The sequence below is a fragment of the Bos mutus genome, chromosome 4, assembly GCF_027580195.1.
Source record: "Bos mutus isolate GX-2022 chromosome 4, NWIPB_WYAK_1.1, whole genome shotgun sequence".
In the NCBI taxonomy this organism is placed as follows: Eukaryota; Metazoa; Chordata; class Mammalia; order Artiodactyla; family Bovidae; genus Bos; species Bos mutus.
Genome location: NC_091620.1, coordinates 64,566,370 through 64,583,275, shown reverse-complemented (window position 1 = coordinate 64,583,275; position 16,906 = coordinate 64,566,370). Strand labels below are relative to the sequence as shown.

At 38.9% G+C, this 16,906-nt stretch overlaps 1 long non-coding RNA gene across 2 annotated transcripts in view; it reads right to left on the bottom strand.

Annotated features, from left to right (window-relative positions):
* The window catches only part of LOC138987627 (uncharacterized), an 84,660-nt gene that overhangs the window by 26,011 nt on the left and 41,743 nt on the right, over positions 1–16,906 (bottom strand). For both annotated transcript variants that reach the window (XR_011464013.1, XR_011464012.1), the window contains exons 2-3: positions 11,972–12,054; positions 2,094–2,162 (exon numbers count right to left, since the gene is read on the bottom strand). This is a non-coding gene — a long non-coding RNA (uncharacterized lncRNA). The remainder of the gene's footprint in view (positions 1–2,093; positions 2,163–11,971; positions 12,055–16,906) is intronic.

Sequence of the window (16,906 nt, the reverse complement as noted above, 5' to 3'; positions counted from 1 at the left end):
GAATTTTTCACATTATTGACTTTTGGGGATGAGCCACTGAGGACTCTACAGTGGAAAATTGTGTCTGGAATACACTGCACTTAATTCTAGTCATCTGCACTTAGACATTATTTTTTAAAGAACAAATTCCAAGAGATTGGAACACAGGTGTAGGGAAGTGAATCCAGAATCACTTAAGTCACGAAAGTCACAAAATTCCCTAGTGGTGGCTTGTGTGCATGAAAATACCTAGAGAAGGTAGTCAGCCATTTGAGAGTACAAAGAACATGTCCAGCAGTTAAATTATCTACTCAGCAAATGTGTACTGAGCCCATATAATAATGTGGAAGACATTGTCCTTGGTGCTGGGGCTAGGGTAGTTAATAAAACGGATAAAAATCTTCGTCCTCATGGACTTTGAATTCTAATCAGAAAGGCAATCAAAAATGGTAAATGAACCAAATATATAGAGTGTTAATTATTGACATGGGTTAAGGTGAAAAGGAAAAGACAAGAAAGGGGCCAAGAGGTCTGCATGTGTGTATGCACATGTGGGTGTGTGCACGCTTCCCAGAAAGGAACTTATAATTTTAGAGAAGGTTGTTTTATGGTGAAGGTTAAAGGAAGCCAAGGAATGAGCCACCAGATATCTGGGGGGAAGGTGCTTCAAGTAGAGGAAATAGCAAAAGGCACTGGATAATCTTATAAGTATAAAAAGAAACGAATTCCAGAAGGAATGATGAAACACTGCAATCCCTTCCTTAATAATTTGGTATAATGCCAGTCTTCCCTTTCTTCTCTTCACCTGGGGGCACATCACCTGATGAGTCAAGTGATGATGGCCTTGACCCATCACTCCCTTTGCCAGTGGGGCCACTGGTTCTTTGTGAAAAGCACTACTATCCATAGGCACTCTTGTGTACATTTCATCTCTTTTCAACCCACATTTTCATCTCCCTCTATTCATCGCTTGACTATTGATTTCTCCATCTCTGGAACTTGATTCCTCTGTCAAATTTTGTGACTTTACTACTCTGTTATCAACTTCACAATGTTCAGGTTTCTTAATTTTCTGTCACAATCTTTCTTTGCCAGCCTTTGATCATCCCCATCACCCTTGCCTTAGATTAGGTCTTTAACTATGATCTAAGTACGGCAACACACTTGCCTGAATAAATTCTACTGCCATCATCTCTCAACAGTGATCCCATCACCTCGTCCCATGTACCACCACTGTGGGCTTTGGACACACAGCCAGTTGCTGCCTGACTATGGAGTTGACACTGCTCCAGGACACTGGAATTGCTTCTTGTTGTCATTTGCTGCTCCTCTGACACTTTGCTCTCCGGAGGCTGATCAATGTGCAGTTCTAGTGCAAATACCACTACCAGCTGCCACAGAACTCTGCCCAGCTTCTTAAAGTGAAGGAAATCCCATTTCCTTCCAGGAGGTTTGTAGCTTTTTAGTCTCAGCTTTGTCAGCATTTCCAGTATGCCAGCTGATGTTGGGAATGCTGAGTTAGGCTGGTTCTAGAATATGATGGGCTTCTCCAGTGGCTCAGTGGTAAAGAATCTACCTGTAATGCAGAAGATGTGGGTTTGATCCCTGGGTCAGGAAGCTCCCCTGGAAGAGGGCATGGCAACCCACTCCAGTTTCCTGGAGAATGCCATGGACTGAGGAGCCTGGAGTTAGACATGACTGAAGTGACTGAGCACACACATACACTAGAATATGATACCTATCTGGGTACCATTCCCCAAAGGAAGGCAATATTTCCTTTTGAAATTTTCAAATAATTTCTCCTTAGGTAATGAGCTGTTTGCCTGCTTTATCAAGGGAAGCTACCCACAGGTACTCCATGGTGACTTGTCCTCTAAGGGAGGATCTAGATAGGAGGAATTGTTCAAGGATACAAAAATCACTCTCTGGCAAGAAAGAATTAGCTGAATAAAACACCCTTCAGCTAAGAAAATATGAGAAACGTCCTCCTAACCAACCCTTCTCCCAACATATTGATTTCATCTCTCCTGTATTGAGCCTCACAGTAGTAAAAAGAATTGCCCTACGTTTTTATGGAATTAACAATGTAGTTGAGAAGACTAAGATCAACTTACCTTAAGAGGAAGAACACTTTCTTTAGAGTCTCTTCACCCAGAGTTCTCAATTATTTGTTGAGGCTATTGCTGCATAGCGTAGAAAAGAGAAGATAATGTATTAAGTTTCAGATTTGTAAAATGTATAAAAGGCCATTTAAGTTGAGACATCTAAATAAATAATAAAGTAAATAAGGCATAGGTGGGCTTTTTGACATGAAAAGGGCACTAGGGTATCATCAAAATAGTGATGAGAGGGAAAAAAAGAAGAGTAGACTATTATCCTAAAGGAAGTTGATGCTGTTGTTTAGTCTCCCAGTTGTGTCCAACTCTTTGCGACCCCAAGGACTGCAGCATGCCTGGCATCCCTATCCCTCACCATCTCCAGAAGTTTGCCCAAATGTTCATTGCATCAGTGATGCCATCCAGTCATCTCATCCTTTGACGCCCTCTTCTCCTTTTGCCCCCAATCTTTCCCAGCATCAGGGACTTTTCAAATGAGTTGTCTGTTCGCATCAGATGACCAAAATACTGAAGCTTCAGCTTCAGCATCAGTCCTTCCAGTGAATATTCAGGGTTGATCTCCCTTAAGATTGACTGGTTTGATCTCCTTGCCATCCAAGGGGCTTTCCGGAGTCTTCTCCAGCACCACAGTTTGAAGTCATCAATTCTTTGGCATTCTGCCTTCTTTACGGTCCAGTTCTCACAACCGTATGGGACCACTGGGAAGACGATAGCCTTGGCTCTACAGACCTCTGTTGACAGAGTAATGTCTCTGCTTTTCAACACGCTGTCTAGGTTTGTCATTGCTTCCCTGCCAAGAAGCAATCGTTTTCTGATTTCATGGCTGCAGTCACTATTCCCAGTGATTTTGGAGCCAAAGAAGAGGAAATCTGTCACTACTTCCACCTTCGCCCCTTCTATTTGCCATGCAGTAATGGGGTCAGATGCCATGATCTTAAGTTGTTTTCTTTCTTTCTTTTTTTTAATATATAGTTTTAAGCTGACCCTTTCACTCTCCTCCTTCACTCTCATCAAGAGGCTCTGTTGTTTCTCTTCACTTTCTGCCATGAGAGTTGTATCCTCCACATATCTGAGGTTGTTGATGTTTTTCCCACCTATCTTGATTCTGGCTTATCTTGACCCTTCATGGATCACTGCCTTGTCATGGCAAAGGGGCTTGTGTAACTCAATGAAGCTATGACCCATGCCATGCCATTTAGGGCCACCCAAGACAGATGTGTCATAGTAGAGAGTTCTGACAAAACGTGATCCACTGGAGGAGGCAAACCACCCCAGTATACTTGCTGTGAGAACCTCATGAACTATCTTAAGGAAGTTGCTGCTGCTGCTAAGTCACTTCAGTCGTGTCCGACTCTGTGCGACCCCATAGAGAGCAGCCCACCAGGCTCCTCCGTCCCTGGGATTCTCCAGGCAAGAACACTGGAGTGGGTTGCCATTTCCTTCTCCAATGCATGAAAGTGAAAAGTGAAAGTGAAGTCACTCAGTCATGTGCAACTCTTCGTGACCCCATGGACTGCAGCCTACCAGGCTCCTCCACCCATGGAATTTTCTAGGCAAGAGTACTGGAGTGGGGTGCCATTGCCTTCTCCATATTAAGGAAATTAGGTATCATTAAAGATTATGCTGCTTGAGATTTCAATCAGGTCGGTTCAGTTCAGCCGCTCAGTCATGTCTGACTCTTTGCAACTCCATAGACGGCAGCACGCCAGGCCTCCCTGTCCATTACCAACTCCCGGAGTTTACTCAAACTCATGTCCATTGATTCGGTGATGACATCCAACCACCTCATCCTCTGTTATCCCCTTCTCCTGCCTTCAATCTTTCCCAGCATCATGGTCTTTTCAAATGAGTCAGTTCTTCGCATGAGGTGGCCAAAGTTTTGGAGTTTCTACCTCAGCATTCAGTCCTTCCAATGAATATTCAGGACTGATTTCCTTTAGGATGGACTGGTTGGATCTCCTTGCAGTCCAGGGGACTCTCGAGAGTCTTCTCTAACACCACAGCTTTCTTTATAGTCCAACTCTCACATCCATACATGACTACTAGAAAAACCACAGCCTTGACTAGATGGATCTTTGATGGCAAAGTAATATCCTTGCTTTTTAATATGCTGTCTAGGTTGGTTATAACTTTTCTTCCAAGAAATAAGCATCTTTTAATTTCATGGCTGCAGTCACCATCTGCAGTGATTTTGGAGCCCCCCAAATGTAAAGTCTCTCACTGTTTGCACTGTTTCCCCATCTATTTGCCATGAAGTGATGGGACCGAATGCCATGATCTTATTTTTCTTAATGCTGAATTTAAACCAACCTTTTCACTCTCTTCTTTCACTTTCATCAAGAGGCTCATTAGTTCTTCTTTACTTTCTGCCATAAGGGTGGTGTTATCTGCATATCTGAGGTTATTGATATTTCTCCCGCAATCTTGATTCCAGCTTGTGCTTCATCCAGCCCAGCATTTCTCATGATATATCCTGCATATAAGTTAAATAAGCAGGGTGACAATATACAGCCTTGACCTACTCCTTTCCTTATTTGGAACCAGTCTGTTTTTCCATGTCCAATTCTAACTGTTGCTTCCTGACCTGGATACAGAATTCTCAAGAGGCAGGTCAGGTGGTTTAATATTCCCATCACTTTAAGAATTTTTCAGAGTTTGCTGTGGTCCACACAGCCAAAGGCTTTGGCATAATCAACAAAGCAGAAGTAGGTGTTTTTCTGGAACTCTCTTGCTTTTTCAGTGATCCAACAGAGTTGGCAAATTGATCTCTGGTTCCTTTCCCTTTTCTAAATCCAGCTTGAACATCTGGAAGTTCATGGTTCATATACTGTTGAAGCCAGGCTTGGAGAATTTTGAGCATTACTTTACTAGCATGTGAGATGATTGCAATTATGCAGTAGTTTGAGCATTCTTTGGCATTGCCTTTCTTTGGGATTGGAATGAAAACGGACCTTTTCAAGTCCTGTAGCTACTGCTGAGTTTCCCAAATTTGCTGGCATACTGACTGCAACACTTTCACAGCATCATCTTTTAGGATTTGAAATAGGTCAACTGGAATTCCATCACCTACACTAGCTTTGTTCATAGTGATGCTTCCTAAGACCCACTTGACTTCTCATTCCAGGATGTCTGGCTCTAGGTTGCTGATCACACCATCATGATTATCTGGGTCATGAAGATATTCTTTGTATAGTTCTTCTGTGTATTCTTGCCACTTCTTCTTAATATCTTCTGCTTTTGTTAAGTCCATACTATTTCTGTCTTTTATTGTGCCCATCTTTGCATGAAATATTCCCTTGGTATCTCTAATTTTCTTGAAGAGATCTCTAGTCTTTCTCACTCTATTGTTTTCTACTATTTCTTTGCACTAACCACTGAGGAAGGCTTTCTTATCTCTCCTTGCTTGTTTTTGGAACTCTGCATTCAGATCTTTCCTTTTCTCCTTTGCCTTTCACTTCTCTTCTACTCACAACTATTTGTAAAGCCTCCTCAGACAATCATTTTGCCTTTTTGCATTTCTTTATCTTGGGCATAGTCTTGATCACTGCCTCCTGTACAATGTCATGAACCTCCATCCATAGTTCTTCAGGCACTCTGTCTATCAGATCTAATCTGATAGGTTTCAATAAGTAATGATTGTAATAAGTAATAATGATTCAATAAGTAATGATCTGAGAGGTTTCAATAAGTAATGATAAAACCCGTTGTTTATTCTTTATCAATGGAGTTATCTCATTTTAACTTCTCAAAAACCTTATGGGGTAGATATTATAATCCCTTGGGTTTTTTTTTTTTTTTTTTTTACAGATGACATTCAGACCACATAGCTTACTTTCCAAGATCATACCCAAGAATCTGGACTTCAGAGCTGCACTGAAAAAGACTAATGACTTGATGGCTTCTGAGATTTTATATATTGCTACATATTGTGAATTGCTTTGACTTTATGCTTGTGTGTAGGTATGTACATATATATATAGATGGCTAGGTGTTTGGTTTTGCCTCTGATCCTTAAACTAATCTTGTCTCTAATCAGAGGAAATGTATAAGATCCTGGACTCATAACCCAGAGCCTTAACCTTCTCTTCTATCTTTGACTCATTCAGGTCTTATACCTAATATTAAAGACTGAGTTCTCATCTTGTAATCCTCATCCAGGACTTCTTGTCCCTTTTTATTTCCATCTTGATTATGTGGGCAGTATTCCAGGTCTGCCTTTTGCATACTCTTCTGCTATGAAATTACAGTACTCAAGTGTATGAACTCGAATCTTTAATGTGTGAATCTTCCAAGTATTCAAGTTTACACAAAGCTCAGTTTGATGAAGCCCTCTCTCATGTGAGAAAATAAATCTAAGAAACTTTTCTGATGGTAACATACCAGCTTTGGTGATTGATTGCATCAGCAGGGAGAAAGTATTATCTGCATTATTACTCTCACTTTCTCTCTAGCTAGATAGATGGGATATTGAACATGAGCCTGCCCCACATTTCTGGCCTGAATTGTTGGATGAATGTTGATGCCTCCATTTGAGATACAGAGGAATTAATAATAGAAGATGGGGCCAAGAAAAGGATTAAGAATGAAGCCAGTCTGCTGACTAGCTGGCTGGTGGTGCCATCAACTAAAATAGAAAATCCAAGAGAGAAGAATGGGGAGACTATAGTAAATTATGAATGTAATTTTGGACATAATAAGTTTAATATGCCTTTGAGAATGAAGATAAATATATAACTCTTGACTTTAGAAGAGGGTTAATGTTAGAAAAATATGGAAGTTATCTGTATATAATTTTATGTATCTATAGTGGCTGTATCACTGAATTGCTTGAAAAAGGAGAGAACATATTAATTCCCAATAATATTTAAAACTATATCTTATATGAAAATATGGTTGGTCCTCTGTATCTACAGAGATTGAAGAAATAGTTGATACATAGGGCCAAATATCCCTAGAGAAGGAAATGGCAACCCACTCCAGTACTCTTGCCTGGAAAATCCCATGGATGGAGGAGCCTGGTAGGCTACAGTCCACGGGATTGCAAGGAGTTGGACATGACTGAAAGACTTCACTTTAGGGCCAACTATGGTATGCCACTTTATATATGAAACTCCAACATTTTCTGATTTTTTATATCCCCTTGTGAATATTGAGGGATAACTGTAATGGTAATATAGTAAGGGATAACTGTAATGCGAGGATTTGTGCTTTCTTACACTTATGTAAAAGCCAAATAAAATTTTATATTGATATTTTTATTGACTATAACTTACAGCCTAAATAAAAGCAGTGTACTTGCTTTGCAAATGTAACATCAACACAAGACCCTTGGCTTGACCAGATTTTTGCCCTAAAGTTCCACTCATGTAAAATTTTGAATCCATCTTTGTTTGTGTAACATATAAGTTTTTGGGATTCACTTTTATTAAGATATTCAAGACTTTGCTGGCTATACATTCAGTATGTTTTAAGAGGAGTTCTACTTTTATTTACTCTTGAATAGTATATGATATAATTCATGAGGACAGTAAGTAATTTCTCACTAAAATTAGAAAGTGAATAGGAATAGAAGTATAGCATTATATGTTTCTGAAACCCAATCTTGTGCCTACTATTTACAATAATAGTTGAATTTATAGAATATCATCAATTTAAAAACACTTATAGATAACAATTTCAAATTTTATTAGTTGATTACTCAAAGACAATGTTTGTATTTAGTCATAACACTACATTACTCTATAAGCTAATTTTTCTACTTGTCTCATTTCCATTTATATCGTATTACTTTGTATTAAATTAAAATAAATTTACATTAAACTTAGCATTAGGGTTGAGAGAAAGAATTTTTATTCAACAAGTAGAGAGTGATTTTTAAATTTACATATATTTTCAGAATTATATTTTGTGAACTTTTCTTACAATATTATGAAATTAAAATAATGATTATGAACTTACAAACTTAAAAGCACCTATTGGACAGATGATTAAAAGTCTCAGAAATTATTGTAAACACTATTTTGATAATAAACATTTTGTGCCAAAATATATCCTGAAGAAAGTGAAAGTGAAAGTATTAGTCACTCAGTTGTGTCCAATTCTTTGTGACCCTATGGACTGTAGCCTGCCAAGCTCCTCTGTTCAATTCTCCAGGCAAGAATACTGGAGTGAGTTGTCATTCCCTTCTCCAAAATACAGCCTATTCTGTCTATATTCTTTCAATAAGCTTTCTTATACTTGGTCATAATCTTTTATCAACTTTCTTATGAAAGGCAAGCATGGTGCTATCTGCGACTGTGAACTATTAGATAGATGAGACGTCAATAAAAGAATTAGTCCTGATTTTCTAACTTTCTGACTTTAAATCATTTAGAAAATTATTTTTTAACATTATTCAGTGATTGAAAACTCATTTCCTTCTCAAATGTGTGTTCTGCACTGCAAGTAAACATTTTTAATAATATGCTTGTATGTTGCTTAATAGTAGGAAGTGTGTCTTTTCCATTTTTGGTAACACCAGGCTTCCCAGATGGCACTGTGGTAAAGCATCTGCCTGCCAAAGCAGGTGACAAAAGAGACATGGGTTCAGTCCTTGGGTTAAGAAGATCGCCTGGAGGAGGAAATGGCAACCCACTCCAGTATTCTTGCCTGGAAGATCCCATGAACAGGGGAGCCTGGCGGGCTACAGTCCATGGGGTCACAAAAAGTCAGACATGACTGAGTGACTGAGTGCACAGTATGCGGCACAATCCTTAACACGTAGTAGGTGCTTTATGTCTGTCAACTAATGGAAGAGGCTTTTTTTTTCCACATTTATTGAGTAGCATCCATAATTCTCTGGTGATATAAAAATGTTCTCAGTTTAGATAGGAACCAGGGCTATGCATTTTAAACTGAGCCACTCTTAAAAATATTTTAACAAATATTCCTTTCTTCCTTCTAGGTTAAGTCAAAAGTTATCTATTCTGAAAAATAATTTTAAACTGAAATCAATCATTCATATCTAACTACTCAGCGAGAGTATAATATGGCCTATATGTTGAACATCATTTATGTAACTTACAGCCTTCCTGAGCTGTATTCCATTAAAGAGATCCTCCTGCTTTGATTTGGTTAAGGGTTCTTCTAAAAAGAATGAAAAGAAAAAGTCTGCGATAATAATTAGTATTCAAGAGTAGACTCTGATGCAAGGCCATAGTCTGCATTTCAGTGATTGAGAACTGAACTTTCTAAATTTTATTATCTATTATTAGAATAGACTTAGGGACTTAGTCCATAGATTTTTACATAAGCATTCCAGACATAAAGAGGATGAGAAAAAAGCCTGTCCCTTTCTAGTCCTGAGGAAATATGTGAAGGAAAGAGAGATGTGGGAGAATATGATAAACAGATATAGCCTTTCTATGAGTAAAGCTTCCAGTGGGAGCAGAGTGAAGCCTTGAATGAGGCCATCACCATTTGGGACTCTGGGTGGAGGCACCCTCATAGTTTTCCTTTCTTTGTATCATCTTAGCAAGGTCTCAGCGATAAGAGAGTTATTTTAAAGATACAACCTGAAATTTTATTTTTTTCAGTTCACTCTTGCTCTTTCCTGTACATTATAGGCCCCCGAGTAGCTAAGCATCTGACTGACAGTGTGTCAAGACTCGGCAGCGTGGTGGATTTCTGTGCGTGGATCACCTAGGCTTGTATGGAATGGGGCAGTCAGCTTACTGTTTATAGCAGCAAGATGAGCAAAAGTGAGGCTGAACCCACTAGGGGAGAAATCTACACATCACAGAGGCCAAAAAGAATGGTTCACGGTTTTCTTATTCACCTCGCAGCACTGGAGGACCACAGAGCATCCAGAAACCAGGCCAAAGGAACACAACCAGAAGGCTGGCAGAGCCAGACTACTTCACCAAAGGAGCCTCCCACCCCGGTCACCCTGACGCCTACCCAGACGCCCTCCCTGTTGGAGAGGAAACTGGGAGCCAGAACAAGAGTAAGAAATCGGAGAGACATGATAGTTTCCTGCACTTTCTGAATATTACCCAATATATTATTTCAATTGTCCTACTGGATTAAGTTTTAGTTAATGCTTCTCTGAATAAACCAGAGGAGGGACCTCTTAAAGAAGACCAGATCAGCTACATAAAAAGTAAAGAAATCGTATGCTGTCTAGGAATTAAATTTTGTAACCCAGCTTCATATTTCTATTAGAAAAAAAATGAAATTTATTCTCCCCAAATATTTAATTGTACATCTATTCCTTTAATATCTTTTATAGCAAATTATATTTATATATATTTATATTTATTTATTTATATATATATATATATATATATATATATATATCTGTCTTTGTACTAGTCTTCAAGGCTGCTCTACAGAGTACCACAAACTGGGTGGCTTCAGGAACAGAAATTTACTTTTGCATAGTTCTAGAGCTTAGAAGTCCAAGATCAAGGTGTTAGTGGAATTGGTTTCTGGTGAGACGTCTCTCTTTGGTTAATTCTTGGTGTATTTTCAAATGAACTTTTCTTGGTGTATGAGCTCTTCCGGTGTCTCTTCCTCTACTTATAAGGACACTAGTCATTTTGGGTGAGGGCCCCACCATTTTGACCTCATTTAACCAACCTAGATAGTATATTCAAAAGCAGAGACATTACTTTGCCGACAAAGGTCCGTCTAGTCAAGGCTATGGTTTTTACTGTGGTCGTGTATGGATGTGAGAGTTGGACTGTGAAGAAGGCTGAGCGCCGAAGAATTGATGCTTTTGAACTGTGGTGTTGGAAAAGACTCTTGAGAGTCCCTTGGACTGCAAGGTGATCCAACCAGTCCATTCTGAAGGAGATCAGCCCTGGAATTTCTTTGGAAGGACTGATGCTAAAGCTGAAACTCCAGTACTTTGGCCACCTCATGCGAAGAGTTGACTCATTGGAAAAGACTCTGATGCTAGGAGGGATTGGGGGCAGGAGGAGAAGGGGATGACAGAGGATGAGATGGCTGGATGGCATCACTGACTCGATGGACGTGAGTCTGAGTGAACTCCGGGAGTTGGTGATGGACAGGGAGGCCTGGCGTGCTGCGATTCATGGGGTCACAAAAAGTTGGACACGACTGAGAGACTGATCTGATCTTATCTGAACCTTAATTATGGAGAAGGCAATGGCACCCCACTCCAGTACTCTTGCCTGGAGAATCCCATGGATGGAGGAGCCTGGTAGGCTACAGTCCACGGGGTCGCTAAGAGTCGGACAGGACTGAGCGACTTCACTTTCACTTTTCACTTTCATGCATTGGAGAAGAAAATGGCAACCCACTCCAGTGTTCTTGCCTGGAGAATCCCAGGGACGGCAGAGCCTGGTGGGCTGCCGTCTCTGGGGTTGCACAGAGTTGGACACGACTGAAGTGACTTAGCAGCAGCAGCAGCAGCAGTAACCTTAATTAGCTCCCTAAAGGTCATATCTCCAAAGCCAGGCAATCAATGAGGTTGCAAAGAGTCAAAAACGACTTGGTGACTGAACAACAACATTGGAGATATGGACTTTAAGAAGAAGGAAATAGCAACCCAGTCTAGTACTCTTGCCTGGAAAATCCCATAGACAGAGGAGCCTGGTAGGCTGCAGTCCATGGGGTCAGTTCGCAAAGAGTCAAACTGGACTGAGCAACTTCACTTAAAACCATTACAATATTGTAAAGTAATTAGCCTCCAATAAAATAAATAAATTTATATTAAAAAAAATTAAATGAGGTCATCAGGGTGGGTCTCTCATCTAAATACAATCACACTGAACAATAGGGCTTCAACATAGGCATTTGGGAGTGGGCAGGGGGAACACATTTTCCCTGGTGGCTCAGACGGTAAAGAATCTGCCTGCAATATAGGATACCTGAGTTCTATCCCTGGGTCAGGAAGATTTATTTCCGAGAGAAGAGAATGGCAATCCACTCCAGTATTCTTGCCTGGGAAATCCTGTGGACAGAGAAGTCTGGTGAGCTACAGTTCACAGGGTCACAAAGAGTCAGACATGACTGAGTTGACTTAGCATGCACTCCTGGGAGGAACACATCAAGTCTATTAATATATTAACTGAAGACAGGAACTTTATCATTATATCCCTAATCCCTAGCATGGTGACGGACACATTTTAAGACATAGATATAAAGAAGAGACTTTTGGACTCTGTGGGAGAAGGCGAGGGTGGGATGATTTGAGAGAATAGCATTGAAACATGTATATTACCATATGTGAAACAGATCACCAGTCCAAGTTCAGTGCATGAAACGGGGCACTCAAAGCCTGCGCACTGGGACAACCCTGAGGGATGGGATAGGAGGAAGGTGGGAGGGGGGTTCAGGATGATCCTGATCAGGATCAGGATCATGTACATGATCAGGGTGACACATGTACACCATGGCTGATTCATGTCAATGTATGCAAAAACCACTACAATATTGTAAAGTAATTAGCCTCCAATTAAAATAAATAAATAAAATTTTAAAAAGTACTTAATGAATGAAAAATAAACACAAAAGAAAGTAATACATACAAAATGCAGTATAATGTGGTGATTAAGAACACAGACTTTTGAGACTTTTCTTCCAGTTATATCTTTTATTCAAACCTAGTTTTTAAATCTGTAAAATAGGCATAATAATAATAATGCCTCTCTTGAATTGTTACAATATTAAATGAGCATGTCTGGTAAGTTATAAGCGCTCAGTAAATGTTAGCTATGACTGTTATCATTCGTGCTTCATTTGATCAGCCTATTTTTCATTTGCATGTCAGCCAAAACTGACTTCATTCTTGTCTGAGAAGCAGGATCAGAGCACCCTAGGTTGTAATCAAGAGCTGCAGGCATAGGAGTAGAGGGAGCATGTCATGGAGCCATCATTCTGGGCAGTCGTTCTCCAGGGATGGTTGCTGTCTGCTTGGGGGCAATATCTTGGCTCTTGTGGTGGCTAATATTCTTAGTGTTTTCAGGCAAAGTTAGGCTAAATTAATTTTAGAACTGACCCACTTACATATTTTTAAACTTTAGACTACAGCAGCTGAACAGCTAAGTTGGACAATTTACAAACTGTATTATGGCTTATATGGAGCAGGCCACTCTCAAAATAGGACCAAGAGGCTCGGAAGTCCAAGTGAGTGGTTCTTGACAGATTCAAGATATCAATTAAATCCTTAACCCTTAGTTGTCTGCTGGAAAGCTAACATTTTAGAAGGGGAAGAAAAGAAAACATGCTATAGGCTGTTTGAGGAATAAAAAACAAAAACAAATCAAATATAGATGTCATAGTGAAAGTCACTCAGTCATGTCTGACTCTTTGTGACCCCATGGACTATACAGTCCATCGAATTCTCTAGGCCAGAATACTGGAGTGGGTAGCTTTTCCCTTCTCTAGGGGATCTTCCCAACCCAGGGATCAAACCTAGGTCTCCCTCTTTGCAGGCAGATTCTTTACCAGTTGAGTCACAAAGGGAGCCCAGATTTCATAGAACTGTTATCAAATAAATAGAAGTTTAGGAAAGTTTCAATTACATTGAACTAACTTGCCAAATTTTGATTTTAAAATTTGAATTAACTCAGTAAATGTGCAGGCTCTTCAAGTGTTCAGGGAATGGTACAAGACTGACAATGTGAAAATATCTCTATGTCCTCAAAGACCTGAGACTTATATAGAAAGTTTATCCATTCTTCTTATATTACAAAACTCATAACCATATAAACTTTACATGTATATTATCACAAAGAACTAGTATATATAGAAGGAAATTTAAAGATACTAGAATTTTGTCTCATCAACCAAACTAAAGAATAAATTTACTTCATACGCTAGGATTTATTTATTGGCAAATAGTTTCTTCTTGTCAAAATTCTATTAGGATCTGATTTTCTAAGCCTATTAAAAATAATAGGAAAATCAATAATAATTTAGTGAACAACTTATTTCTACTTCAACATCCTTCATATAAAACGAATGAGAACATTCCATTTGACTACTTATTGAAAGAGAAATAAAATCATAATCTATTGACATAGAATCAATGTCTCCTGTTTTGCCTTGGCCTTGCTGTTTTATCTAAAGCAAGTAGATACTACCTTGTGAAAATATTTGGGTTTAAGTACATCCATTTTTAAATTAATCGGTTTTTCTAGTCAACTAAATAGAGTCACAAAAGGGACACTAATTCTGCCAACATTTTGCTTGTAGTAAATACTGTGGCCAAAAAATTCTGGAGTTTATCAATAACACCAGATTAATAGCATCTGATTGTGGATCATATCTTGATGGTATGTTACTAGCAACAGTTGTACATAGTTCTTCTAATACAAGGTATCACCAATTCTAAGGACATGAGTTTGAGTAAGCTCTGGAAATTGGTGATGGACAGGAAAGCCTGGTGTGTTGCTGTCCATGGGGTCACAAAGAGTCAGACATGACTGAGAGACTGAACTGAACTGAATACAAGGAATTAAAATGTTGCTTCAAGGATATGTTCATAGTTATTAAATTTATTAGCAGTTATTATCTATATTATGTGAGAAATAGTTCAAAAATACCAATATAGACTAAAATCATTAATTACTAATTATTTATGGAGCTGATTGCCTAAAAGCATTTTTCAATGACAAGACAAAAAATCTATAATTAAAAAGTGGAAGCATAAATGACATTCAAATTTAAAATTACTGAAAAATTAATATAAACACTTCTGCAAGCGGCGGCTGTTTTCATTCTTAAAGGAGAAATCATGGGATAATAATTCACTTCTTTATTAAAATATCAGTATCCCACATCTTTTATCTCCCTTGCAAAAAATGACTTTGAAAACTAAAATCACATCACTTCTCAACTTTGTGTTTTTATAACTGTTAAAAAGAAAAGTGCTATATGACTTGTAAGCTTGATGACAAATTTAATCTATACTAGCTGTAAAGTTGCACAAGATATTTTTATAATTTTTTTAGGTAAATGAATTAAAGGTCCAAATGGCAGAAAGTTACCTAAGGACTCTAGAACATCATCATTAAACTCTCCTCTGCCTTGAGCCCTGCCATGTTTTTAGTCCCCAACTTATTTTCAGATCTGTCTTTGTTCTTAGGACATATTTCAAACTCTATATGAAGACCTTACAGGGAGTCCTGGCATGGAGCATGCCTTCCACATGCTGGGCAAATAGAACCCACTGTAATTATCTCTATTTTATAACGGATGAAACTGAGATGCAGAAAGGTTAAGCCATTTGTGAGAAACCACATATAAGTAAGCATTCTTTGAGATGGAGATAGAAACCTTTAATCAAGAAGAGGTTAAAATGTCACGATTCCAAATCTGAAATAGATGGTCTGAAATGGCAGATTCTTAAGAGAGAATAATTAAAGGAGTTGATGCCTCATTGTCTTTAACGATATTCCTTGCTGTTCCATCAAATCACTGAATAGATAAGAGGTGAGCAATAAGTTTCAAGCTGATCTTTTGTGTAGCCAGATAATTTAGACAAAAGCTTGTAGGGATGGTATGGAAAGTGTATTCACCTGCCTGGCTTCCAAACTCCTCAACTTTCAGTAGAGGGTGAGTGAGTGACACTTAGACACATAGAGTGGATTAAAATGACTCTGTATTTTGATTTCCTTTTTGGAATTTACAGTGTCAGGCCATAGGCCATGTATGCTGATTGTAGTCATTTGAGCCCTGGAAATAGAGATTGCTATGCCACCTCTGAATTTTAGACTGGGCAAATGAACTTTATGTATATGCTATTTTCACTTCACCTATGTTAAGAAGACTTAACCTATAATGCTACAATATAAGATGGCTAGACCTTATTCTTTGCATAGTGATTATAATTTCAGTTGTTTAAGGGTAGAAGAAAATATTACCTTCCAAGCAGGCTAGGACATTTTTATTCACACTTCTCTTCATGTCTGGGAAAGATCTGGATCAGAAACTTGTAAACCTCCCACCCCCAATTTAAATTTTGATTAGTCTCCTGGGGAAAGGAAATAGCCTAGCCCTAAATTTAAAATTTTTACAACCAGGTGGAAGTAGTGGCAGTATGTATTTTTCTAACAATTCAAAGTCTATAATATCAGTTTTTAATGGGTCATTTCCCTTATGCCTTTAAGAAAGGGAAAAGTGAAAGAGAAAGTCGCTCAGTAGTATCCAACTCTTTGCGACTCTACGGACTATACAGTCCATGGAATTCTCTAGGCCAGAATACTGGAGTTGTAGCGTTTCCCTTTTCTAGGGGATCTTCCCAACCCAGGGATAGAACCCAGGTCTCCCGCATTGCAGGTGTATTCTTTACCAACTGAGCTATGAGGGAAGCCTCTTCTGCCTTTATATTATATTTAAAATTATACTTGAAAATGATCTAATGTTAGTATACTTGTCCAAGGATTCATAACTGTTTTCTTTTGTATTCTACTGTTATTTAAAGTTTCTTTTTTTTTCTTTTGAGAAGTCTATATAATACATGATGCAAATTTATCCCTTAGGGCCTCTTACATAAGTCAGTTCAGTTCAGTTCAGTTGCTCAGTCGTGTCTAACTCTTTGCGACCCTATGAATTTCAGCACGCCAGGCCTCCCTGTCCATCACCAACTCCTGGAGTTCACTCAAACTCACGTCCATCGAGTTGGTGATGCCATATAGCCATCTCATCCTCTGTCATCCCCTTCTCCTCCCGCCCCCAATCCCTCCCAGCATCAGAGTCTTTTCCAATGAGTCAAGTCTTCACATGAGGTGGCCAAAGTACTGGAGTTTCAGCTTTAGCATCATCCTTCCAAAGAACACCCAGGGCTGATCTCCTTCAGA